General features: G+C 65.4%; 1 protein-coding gene across 3 annotated transcripts in view; it reads left to right on the top strand.

Moving 5' to 3' along the window:
- The first annotated feature begins 402 nt into the window (after positions 1-402).
- LOC117650090 (inverted formin-2) overlaps positions 403-11321 on the top strand; it is a 34634-nt gene continuing 23715 nt past the window's right edge. For 2 of the 3 annotated variants that reach the window (XM_034393386.1, XM_034393385.1), the window contains exon 1: positions 403-531. The gene's annotated coding sequence lies outside the window, so the exon portion shown is untranslated. Of the gene's footprint in view, positions 532-9679; positions 9699-11321 lie in introns of those variants that run through there. The other variant, XM_034393384.1, reaches the window with a different exon arrangement.

Genomic DNA, 11321 nt, shown 5'->3' with positions numbered 1-11321 from the left:
TCTACGCGAGCCAGCAGCCAGCGGGTTCGTGGGGCAGGTCAAAGGGCGCGGACGGACGGCCCTGGGCCTTCCCTGGTCGCAGTTCGCGCCCTCCTCCGCACCCGATCAGCGCGTGGCGTGGCGGTGTGTGACAATCCCCCTCTCCCTCTCTCTCCCCCTCCCGCTGCTCCGCGCGGAGGAGTTAGGCCCTGAGGACGCCCGCCCAGGCTCTGGCCGCGTAGCCTGGCGTAGCCGCGGCACAGTCGTCGTGGAGGCGGGCTGGAGCACACAGCCAGCCAGCCGCCGAGTCCCGCAGCGACTCAGCAGCGCGTCGGGTCGGGTCGAGCCGAGCCGGGCGGATCGGGACGGGCCTGGACGGGCCGGGCGTTGAGGAGCGGAGGCGGACGCCGTCCGCGCGGTCCGCGCCCCGCGGTGCACGCGCGCCGCGCTAGCCGCGGTGAACGCCGGTGGAGTGATACCGCTACCCCGCCGCCGACAAGGTCGCCGTTACCCTCTTTGGATACAGCGGCGCCGCGACCACCATGTGCTGATGTAAGTAGTGTTGTTTGCATGCGTGGCAGCGCGTTGCTGAAAGGGTGCGCGGTGTCTTAATGACGTGATTACCGTGGAGGTGTCGCGAGCGACCGCTCTGTCTCTCTCGCACCCACACGGGACGCCCTATGAGTGCGGCCGAGACAGAGCGACAGTTCGGAGTCAGCCTGCCGGGGCTTGACAATGAGGCTCGCCGCGACGTGGTCGACGTGGCGCGGTCCTTGACAAAAGGCATGTCCGCGACGTGCCGCCGTCCGCCTTGTTGGGGCGCGTGCCGTGCTGGGCGCTGCCGTGCAGGCCGACGGGGCGGTGACGCGGTGGCGGCCCGCGCCGCCCGGATTGAGCCATCACTGGCCCACCATGCCCACCAAGCAGAAGGGAAGCCCTTTTGCAACTGTTCGGCCGCTGGGCACCACTGGTCCACGTTCGCTCCAAAACCGCCAGGACGGCGACGACGCTCGTCACCGCCACCCCTCGTCCTCGTCAACGCGACCCTGCAGGCGGCCAGTCAGTCCAATCCGTGGGAGTGAAGGCGTTTGGCTCTTTTGAAACGCGGACTCTAGTCGGGCAGGGCAGGAGCAGGCAGGAGGCAGGCCAAGCTAGGCCAGGCCTGTGGCGGCATGGTGGCGGCCTGTGGCCAGGCCAGCCGGGCCGCAGATGGTGTGTGATTGAGTGGAGTTCGCCCGCGCCCCGTGTGCTCCGGCTGGCTGGCTGGCTGCCTGGCACGTCCATTCCTTTCCATCTCATACACACTCTGACTTTCCGGGAAGCAGCAAGCCGTGTCTCAAGTGCTCGCCGCGGCCGCGCCGCCTTGCCGCCGAGCAAGCGAAGCAAGCGAGGCGGACCCTGGCCTGGCGGACCGCGGCACCGCGGCGGCTCCCGTGGGCGGGCGGACTGGAGGCACCTACTGCCTCCATGACGACTGACAGGGATGGCATGGCCGCGGCGCGGTGGACGTGGGTTCGAATCCCGTCGACTGCGCGCTGCTTTTTTATCGCTGGCCCACCTTCGACTGGCTTCTCGAGGCGGAAACGCCGAAACCCTTCGCGGCCCCTCGCCGCCCTTCGCCCTTTCCCGGGGAAGCGAGTTTCCCTGCCGTGGCGCGTCGGTCGGTCAACGTGTGAGCATGCACTTGAATCGCAGGACGCGCTTTCCTTGGCCAGGCTCGGCGTGCGGGCCGACTGCCGCCCGATTTCGAAGGACCGTCCTTTCGCTGTCTCTGTCGCACTCACGAGGCGGCTGGAAAGGGTGCAAGAGAGACGGCCCGCGGCGTGCGCCATGCAACACGCTGGCAAAGGGCGTAGGGAGGCCGGTCCGCCTGGCGGGTCTCACGGGAAGGAAGGATGCACCTTGCACACGCAGGCGATGGTCCAGGATGGCCCAGGATGGCCCAGCCAGCACGCTCATTCCGCACAGCGTTTCGTCGCTGTCTGCCTCTCTCGCACCGACGCGGCACGCCCCGTGAGTGCGAGAGAGACGACGACGGCAGCGCTGTCCGGAAACAGCCTGCAGGGCGGGCTCGCATCGCGCGCCGCGTGTTCGTGTCGTTATTGCGACGGGAAAGCGTGGATCGGGAACCCCGCGAGAAACCCGAACGAACGCGGAGTCAAATGTAGACGTTAAAGAAGCGACGACACCGCGCCTCGGCGTGTCGCTGTCGCGGCGTGTTGCGGGACGGCCGTTTTTCACTGCGCCTGCCTGGCCGCCCTGGCCCTTCCTCTCGCCGGGCTGGGCCTGGTCGGCCACGCCGCCACGCCCACGTCCAGACGGTCACTCTGCAGGCAGGCGTCGCCGAGTGCCATCTTCATTGTTTTGTTTTTTATTCCAACAAAAACGGCGAGGGTCAAACCCATTGTGAGATGCACCCGCGGCGGCTGTGCCGCGCGTCGGACCGTGGCGTGGGGCAGGCCAGGGGCGCTACGCCGCGCTACGCCCTCGGGGCCCGCGGGGCTCGGTGACGCAACGGTGGCCCAATTGGAGCAGCGAGTAGCACGAGTAGCACAGCTCGGGGCGATCGGGCTGGAGCGGCGCGACGCACTGGGCATCAACGTGCACTTCGTTTCCAGTCACTGATGTCGCCCCCGCGAAATCTCCCCCTTCGCCCTGCGCGTCGTGGAGGAATGCGTGTTCCAGTGCCGAGGCATTGAGACAGGTCAAGGCTCGCAGGACGGGCAGGACATGCCGGGACGGCCTGGTTGCTGGTTCAAGGTGCGCGCTGCGGTACGGCACGCCGGCGGGGCAGGGGGGCCGGGCCGGCCATCTGGTGGCTTCGCGGGCCGCCCCGGCCGCGTTTGGGCCGCGAGCGCCCTCACGTCGGGGCTGGTGACGGTCCCCGTGGGGCTCGACCCCCGGCCCCCTCGGGGAGCCTGCGGGCCGCCCCCGACGGCCTGGCGACGCCTGGCGACGCCTTCCGGGGCGGCGGGGCGGGAGGGGCGGGCTGCACCGGGTCGGCGGATGGTCGGGCGGCGCGTGGCGCGGCGCGGTGCGGCGCGGCAAGGTGCGGCACCGCGCGGCACGGCCTCGCCGCCTCCGGTGCGCCGCGCTGCCCCGCGCCCCGCGTCCCCCGGCCGCGACCAGCTGAGCCCCAGGGCGGGCAGGCCGGCCAGGCCAGCACTGCACCGAAGGCTCTGAAGACCGGAACCTCGTGGGTCGCCGAGTGTCGCCGCCGTGTTCAAGTGGGGTGCGCGCGCTCCAGTCTGGAGCCTCCAGACTCCAGTCTCCAGTCCGACTGGAGGGCAGCTCAAGGGCGGCCGGCGTGCACCTGCTGCAGAGGCGGTGCAGGCCGCGGCGGACCGGCCCGACTCAAGGACGCCGTCGACGCCATCCTGCGCGGGAATACCAGGAATCCTTGGCGATGCCCTCTAAAAGCCTCCGAGCAAATTAATCCGTCTCCTTAACAGCGAATTAGGCTTAGGCCGGACAAAAAGCGGGCTTGGTCGCGGCGGCGGCTCGAGTTACGCCAAGTAGAGCTCGCTGCGCCGCGCCCGTGCAGTCCGCGGACGCGCGCGCCGTCCATTGGAGGCGACTTACCGCGGCAGCGAGGCGAGGCGGCGCGAGGCGGCGTGCGCGAAAAGGGAAGCCATTGCAGGAAGCGGTGGCGCCGTCAATGGGAAGCCCAGTGGAATGCCCAGTGGAATGGGCATAGAAAGGGAACGCCCAGCATGTGCTGCTGCATGGCTCTGCGGCGGGGAGGGGCGCGGCGCGGCGCGGCCGTGAAGGATTGCAACCAAGTATGGATCCTGATCCTGACTCGGTGTCTGGCCGGCCGAGGCAACTCAGCGGGGTTTGTCGTGAGTTGCGTGGTTCGTCGACGGCAGCCTCGGCCTGATGGCTTGGGGCCGAGGCCTTGGCGGCCTTGGCGGCGTGCTGACAGGGTGGCGGCACATCACTCGGGCAGATGCCTGCACCTGTCCGCGCCAGCCGGGCCGGGCGCCGCGGTGGCCGTCGACGGCGGCCTCGCTCGCCCTGGTGGCGGGCGCGAACGAGCTACAATCAGGCCGAACTGTCTTCCGGAGCAACAACAACAAGCTCCCTAAAGACAGCAAGCAGACCGCGCGCGCCTTCGCGGGGCGGCCGAGCAGGGCCGGGTCAGCAGCAAAAGGAATTGTCGCTTCCATTTCGGCTTTGGCGCTGAAAAGGAGCTGTTATTTACGCCGTCGGCCGGTCTGTTTAGGAGTCCGTAAACGACAGGCCGGCCCGCCCGCTCCGCCCCGGCCGCCCCGGCCGCCATGTCGGCGTGCCGTCTGCTTGACGGCTTCGCGTGCGGCCGCGCGGCCGGTCCGCTGGGACTTCCCCCGCCCGCCTGTCTGATTAATCCCGCCATCACGACGCGGATCAGTGCCGCGGTGGCACCGACATCATGCTACCTGGTACTTACTTAATGCCGAAACGGCCGCGAGGCGATTGCCGGAGTGAGTCGCCGTCGCCTCCTTTCACGCTCCGGCCGAACAACAAGCTCCCCGTCCTTATCTAAACGCGCAAACGCGAAATGCGAAATTCACAGTGGCGGCGCGCCGCCGCGTGTCTGCGGCCTCGTTTTAGCACGCCGATTATTCCGTTTCTGTATTTTGTTTTTGCTCGTCTTGCTCCTCTTCCTCCCGGCCGCGTCGTAAAGGCTTATACTACCCGCGTTACGGCCGCGGCGTCCTCCCTCCCTCTTCGCCTGTCTCCGTCTCCCTCGCTCTGCATTCCCCGCTCAATTATGCGACTACCTCCGCACGGTGATTATGTTGTTTGATCTGCAACAACTAACTACAAGCATCGGCCATCGCGCGGCGCGGCGCGGCGCGAGTAGAGTGTGGGATGAGCGTGGCGGAGAGTTGTGTCGGAGCGGTCCCATTCCCCACGTCCACACATCTCCACGGGGGACCCGCTGCCGCTGCGCGCTCGGCCCCAAAAGAAAATTAAAAGAAAGGTCTGTTTTTTTGCGGCCGATTGCTGAGATGAATGGGTGTCTTCAGGCCCCCGGGTAAATTTCCTCGGCGTGGTTTGCCTTTGCCCCGCGCCTGTCGGGTGGCGCGTCGCGCGTCGCGCGCTAAGGGAAGTTGCCAAAATTGTGGGCCCTTTTGGCTCCAAAAAAAGTGAAAAAATATCTCGTTCTAAATTTTTTAGTATTTTTCCTGTATTCTAGGGGCATTTAAACGCTTTTCCGAAGGAGGCCAGTTTTTCTCGCACTTTGTTTTTTCCCCCTTTTATTTTAACATGGGGAGATGGCACGGAAGTTACCATGGCACGGAAGTTAATCAAAACAAACGGCGAAAACGGCCCAAACCCTTTCCCCAAATCGAACAGGTGTCTCGCCAAAAGTTTAAGAACTGAAAGCGCAAAATGGCCGGTGGACCGAAATCGATGGCCAAGTAACACGCTTGCTTTGATGACCGGAGTTCCAAAAACCGACACAGGCCGGTTTTTAAACCTTTGATGGCCGCCAGCCGGAATGGAGCCCTGCAGCGAAAATCCCCCTACCGCGCCGGAAAGAGGAAACCGCGCTGTCATTCGGTCGCTGAGCCAAACTTTTCTCGCAACAGATCGGCGCTGAGGCGCGAAACAAAAGCTGAGATGTTTGAAACCCGTACACGGGGACATTTTTTATCCAATAAGCAGGGGGTGAGAGTCACTGGAATAAATTGCTATCCAAGGGGGTCATAACGGTTGCCAACGGAACAAAAGGTGTTCGCGGTTTGCTCTCCCCAAAAAGTTCAGGAGATTTCGCCTTGAAACACGGACTTTTTGGACAATGGACAGCACGGAAGTTACATTTTGCCCGTTTTAGCCTTTTTGACAGGGAAATCTTGAATGCATGCTGGTTAGTGGTGGGATGTAGGGGAGATGAATCGAGTCATAGGAATCAAAACCCCGGTCGATACGTCGAAAAAAAGGAAAACCCTTGGGCCCCAAAGACACAAAAGGACCCACAATTTGGCAAACCCCCCCTAACGCCTTGACGGATGGGCTGTTGGTGTGGTGGCGCGGCGCGAGCTCGACGCGCGGCGCACAAAGTGAACCATTGATAAATTCGAGCCCCGCGGCGCTTCCGCGGCTTCCACGCGGCCGCTGAGACAGTCCAGGTCGCTGTCGGGCCGCCGTGGTGCGCCGGGGTGTCTGTCCGGACACCGCGTCTCCTTGTCTGCGCCTTGTTGGTCCAGGACGCCCGGGACCTCCAAGGGAACCTCCAAGGGGACGGCACGGAAGCCAGAAGCCGCGCGGAGCCGGACAAAGCTCGGAGCCCCGCGGCAGGCTGTGCTTGTGACCCGGCCGGCCCGCGCCCAAAGTCGATGCTAATTGAACTCGCCGGGCGATCCGATCCCGGCCCAAAAAGATGAAATTTCATTTGGCTCTGACCATTTCGCTTTGGCCGTCCCCCGAAAATGGCGAGCCGCCCCATTACGCGTCCCCGTTTCGAATTTCGCGCCAAAACCGGGGGCCGAAATTGGGCGGCAATGGCGCCCGAATGGCGGCTGCCCCACTTCGCGATGGCGGTAAGGCACTTCTCGGGGGAGGCCCGGAAAATTCCGTGGCGGAGATTGTTTGTGGTCCCGAGAGACGGCGGGGCGTCGCGCCGCCCAGCGTGCACGCCGGGTGTGCTGGCTGATGCACTGGTGCAGCGATGGATGTGGCGGGGCGGGGCGGGGCGGGGCGGGGCGGCCCAGGAAGGCGCGGGGCAGCGGAGCGCGGCAAGGCGCTATTTTTAAACGCAGACACACCGAGAGGCAAGTGCAACCAGGGTGTCTTGCCCTGGTGCCGCGCCGCCGGGACACGCAGGATGCAGCAGGATCCGATGCGTGGCGCGCCGGCCAAAGAATGCATACGGCCCGCACTCGCTCTCTGTCTCTCTCTCTCTCTCTCTCTCTCTCTCTCTCTCTCTCTCTCTCTCTCCCCTCTCTCTCTCTCCTCTCTCTTCCTTTCGCTCGCTCACACGGAGTGCAGCTCGGAATATGTATCACGCATTTGATTCGGCGTCTGGTCGGTTTGGCCTCTCGCTGCTTGTCGGCGGCCCACGCGAAAACGCTCTAGCCACACACACTTGTGTTGGTGAGCCCGACCGGCTGCATATGTTGGTATTACACTCGGGGTGCTTTGCCTGCTTCGCCTTCTGACGGATTGCGTTTTTAACATCATCCCGACACGTGCAAGACACGTCCCTACCACCGCCGACTCCTACTGCATAATATCCTCTAGCTGCCGAGCCGGCTCTCTGCATGTGATGAAATTGAAGCGAAAGGGGTAAAGAACGTGGCGCGGCTTAGCGGCTGGACATGACACTCCTTCGCCCCGCCCCGCCCCGCCCCGCCCCGCCCCGCCCCGCCCCGCCCCGCCCGCCCCGCCCCGCCCCGCCCCGCCCCGCCCCGCCACTACTCATGCATACAAACATAGTGGCATCTCGGTGTCTCCTTAACATTCAAATCGGCCGTTTCCGAAAGGGCACCGTGCCCGTGCATGGCGGCATGGCGGACACGCGACGGCCCGCCTCGGCACGCCGCGGCACGCCCCCTGGGTGCAAAGCAGTGCCAGGCACGCCGCGGAGCCGCGAACGCTTTTTTTGAAAAGTTACTATGAAATGACCAAAAGTCCGGCTCTGCTTGAAAATTTGTCTGTGTGTATCCCCGCGCTGTGTCAACGTGCGATGATTTGGTGCGGCCAGCTGGCTGGCGACGCTCCGAGTCCGACCGGCCGGGCCCGGCCCGACCCTTGCAATGACCATTGACTCACGGCCCCGTACGTCATTCGCCCCGCGATCGTGATCATCGTCCGCGATGCATCGCAATAATAATTATCGTAACGAGGTTCGCGATGTGGGCTGCCCGGCCCGCGCGAGATGGGATGGACCTGTTAATCACTGCAGAACACATCCCCAGCGGGGCATGGCCGCCGTGGCCGCGCACGCCGTGCTCTAGCTGCGCTGGGCGCGCCGGACATGCATATGGATGCGTATGCCATTTTTTCACAGCGGACCACACGGCACGCCGACGGCACGCCGACGGCACGGCGCGCGCCGGACTGCACCGCTGCAGCGGCCAGGTCGGCGATGGCATCAGGAAGCACAGGAAAGCGAGCGTGTCCGTTGCGTCACCGGCAGAGCCCCGGCAGACGACACGCCGCTCCATGACGGCCGGCCCTGGCGCGACACGGCGGTGTCCCGTCCCGGCCACCCGCCGCCCCGGCCGCCGCGCCGCCCTGACCCGCCTAACCTACAAAGACCTAACCTGCACTTTCTCGAACAGGCATTACCAATCGGGCTAATGACAACAACACGCGGCGTTCGCCTTGCGTGTGTGTGTGAGTGTGCGATGTGCGTGTGTGCGTGCGTTCGCGCCGCAGTCAGCGCAGGGAAGCCCCACCAGGCCCCACACGCTCGCGCGCTGAAACGTCCCGCGCCGTAAACCCTTGACGTCTTGCTCGGCGCGGAGGAAAACGTGGAGGGCCTTATTTCGGAATTTGAAATAGGGCTTCCGGCCGCCACGCGGTAACGGCCGCGCGTCAGCAAGTGCATTGCAGCGCCCCGCCCGGCCCCGCCGCCTCGTTCCGAAAGGGTCGCCGCCCTGTCTCTGTCGCACTCGTGGGGCGTGGTGTGAGGGTGCGAGCGAGACAGAGCGTCCTCGCCTGCTCCTCGGGGAGGAAGTGCAGGCCTTGGTGCAGGCCGGGGAGCGGAGCAGCGGAGCCGAGTGCGGCCGCGCGGAGCATGGAGGTGGCGGCGCCGGGACACAAGGACAGAAATAGTCGCGGCACGGAAGCCGGCCCTCGCTGTGCGCGCTGTGCGGAAGGGAAGGGAAGGGACGGCGACAGCCCTGCAGCCCTGCAGCGCCCACGCCGACCCTCTCGTCCTATTTCAGGCCGCCTTCTCGTCACTCCCGATTACCCCCCGTTCACCTTGCCGCCGGGAAACGCCGCCCCGTGTTTATGTCTCTTGTTTTTGTTGTTTTTTTCTGCGTTTTTGTTTGGTTGTTTTCGCCCGGAGCGCCTGCGAAGTCGAGGGTAGGCAGGCCCGCCGAACGCGCCTACCCCCGACGCGCGCGGTTGCCTACCCGCCACTCCGCAGGCGCTAGCCCGGCTAGACGACGCGACGACGCGGGCCTCGCGTGCGCGCGGCTGCAGTGCAGTGCGGCCTGCAGACCCATCTCATGATTCCGCACTGCGGTTCGCCGCTCTGTCTCTTTCGCACTCACGGGGTGCTCCGTTCAGGTGCGAGAGAGACAGAGCGGCGAAAGCGATGTTTGGAATCGCGCTGCTTAGGTAGCGGCCAGACCGCGTCGGGCACGCGAGCGGACACGCTTGACACGCGTCAGCAGCACGTCGCCCAGTCTGTCATCCTTTTAATTGCCTGGGAAATGCGCCGTTTGACGACAGCCCACTCGTCCGTCTGTCCGTCCGCTCGTTTTTTCGTCGCCGCCGTTGTTTTTTGCCTGTCTGTCTGTCTGCCTGCCCGCCTGTCCGTCGCCTCTCCGTGTTATACGGCTTGTCCGGCGGCGTCAGGACCGCGACGACAAACGCGGCGCGGCCTCTTTAATAACGTGCACCGCCACCGTCGCGCTGCCTCTCTCGCAGTGTGCGGAATCGCGGCTCTTGCGCCTTGACACACATCACACACATGGCGGTCCGCGGATCGGCAGCGCCATCGGCACCGCCGGATTCCTTTGGTTGAAACCACCGCCACCCGAAGCGACATTTTTGTGAGTGTTTTTCTTTTGTATCGAGGGGCGCTGAGGTCAGCACGGCGTGCATGACTTCCTTCCTGTGACAACGCTGCGCCTGTCTGTCTGTCTGTCTGTCTGTCTGTCTGTCTGTCTGTCTGTCTGTCTGTCTGTCTGTCTGTCTGTCTGTCTGTGCCCGGCCGTCCGCCGCACGTACCCGCGGGGCCAGGCAGGCAGGCTGGCAGGCAGTCTGGGGCCCGGCGGCGTGGCGGCGTGGCGGGGGCAGGCTGTGTGCAGCATTTCTATATTAGGGCTGGGAGCGCCCGATGCCACGGCAGTGCCAGCCTGGTCGACAAGCGATGGCCAAGGCAATGCGGCGGCGGCCACGCCGGGGCCGCCTGGGGCGGGACAGCCAGCCAGCCAGCCAGCCAGCCGGGCTGCACTTCTGATTGATGCCTTACCTCAATGTCAGTGGGACCCCCGCGAGTGCCCCGTGCTCCACCCTGACCCCGGCCCGGCCTGAGGCCCTGCCCGACGCGCGGGGTGCGAGGCGAGGGCGACGGCCCTCCTCGCGGCGCGCCGCCACGCCACCTGCCCACGGACATATACGTACACCAATTAGTTTCCTCGAACCCCGCCGGTCATTATGCAACTTGCAGTGTGGGGCGAGGGCCGCGAGTGCCGTCGATGCCCTGGCGAGGCCCGCCGCCCGCCGCGGTCGAAATCTTTGTCGCGTCGCGCGGGCCGAACTCAGATGAAGCCGTTGCCGTCGAGGAAGCATCTTAGGAAGCCCTCTGGGTCCCTCTGAACCACGGCGGTGACAAAGTTTTCACCGTGGCTGCGCTGAGAAGCGGCGAGCCTTCTTCTCCTCGGCTCGGCGAGGTGGCCGTCGACGCCGCGCCGCAGTCCGCACGTCCGCGGAGTCACCGCGTGAGTCACAGTCGTGTCCGGACGACATCCGGAGCGCCAAATAAGACAACAAATGCCGCCCCGAGTGCGTGGCACGCCGTGGCACTGCGTGCGGCGAGTTCCTAGGAGATCCTCGAGTGACTGACGCGCTTCCAACACTCCTAGCGTTGAACTTTGTTGAGCGAAAATTGGCGACGGCGCCGTTTTGCCGCAGAGTACCGGGCCACTCCACGCCGTGCCGGCCGTGCCGCGCGTCCGTCTCGTCCCGGTGCTGTAGGCGTTGACCGTGCGCCCCCATGGTCGGGCGGGGCGGGGCGGGGCGGGGACGCTAAGGCCGCAAGGAGCTGCGGCGAGGCGGGGCGAGGCGGGGCGGGCGTGGGGCACTGCTGTTGGTGTGCTGACTGTGACTGGATGGGTCCCCATATACTCGCATTGTAACGCAGACCCAGCAGGCTGCATATATATTCCGCCCCGAATGAAGGGGCCTCGCCAAGGCGTGCTGGAGCAAGGCCTTCGTCGTGTGCTCCGCGTTTCGGCGCAGCATTTCGGCGCTGTGGGCGCCGCGAGCGCCTGGTGGGTAGGCCACCCGACGTATGCAGATGTCTGCGGCGGGGCGTTTCCACTCTCGCGTCTGTCTCTGTCGCACTCGTGCAGCGCCACGTAGCTGTGCGAGAGAGACGGCACTCTAGCAGACACGCGGAATGAGGCGGCGGATGGGAGGTGCGGCCGCGCGCGTCGCGTTGGCCACGTGAC

Source organism: Thrips palmi, unplaced genomic scaffold (assembly GCF_012932325.1).
Source record: "Thrips palmi isolate BJ-2018 unplaced genomic scaffold, TpBJ-2018v1 HiC_scaffold_4, whole genome shotgun sequence".
Lineage (NCBI taxonomy): Eukaryota > Metazoa > Arthropoda > Insecta > Thysanoptera > Thripidae > Thrips > Thrips palmi.
The sequence above is the reverse complement of the archived record's forward strand: the minus strand, read 5'-3'. Positions and strand labels throughout refer to the sequence as shown.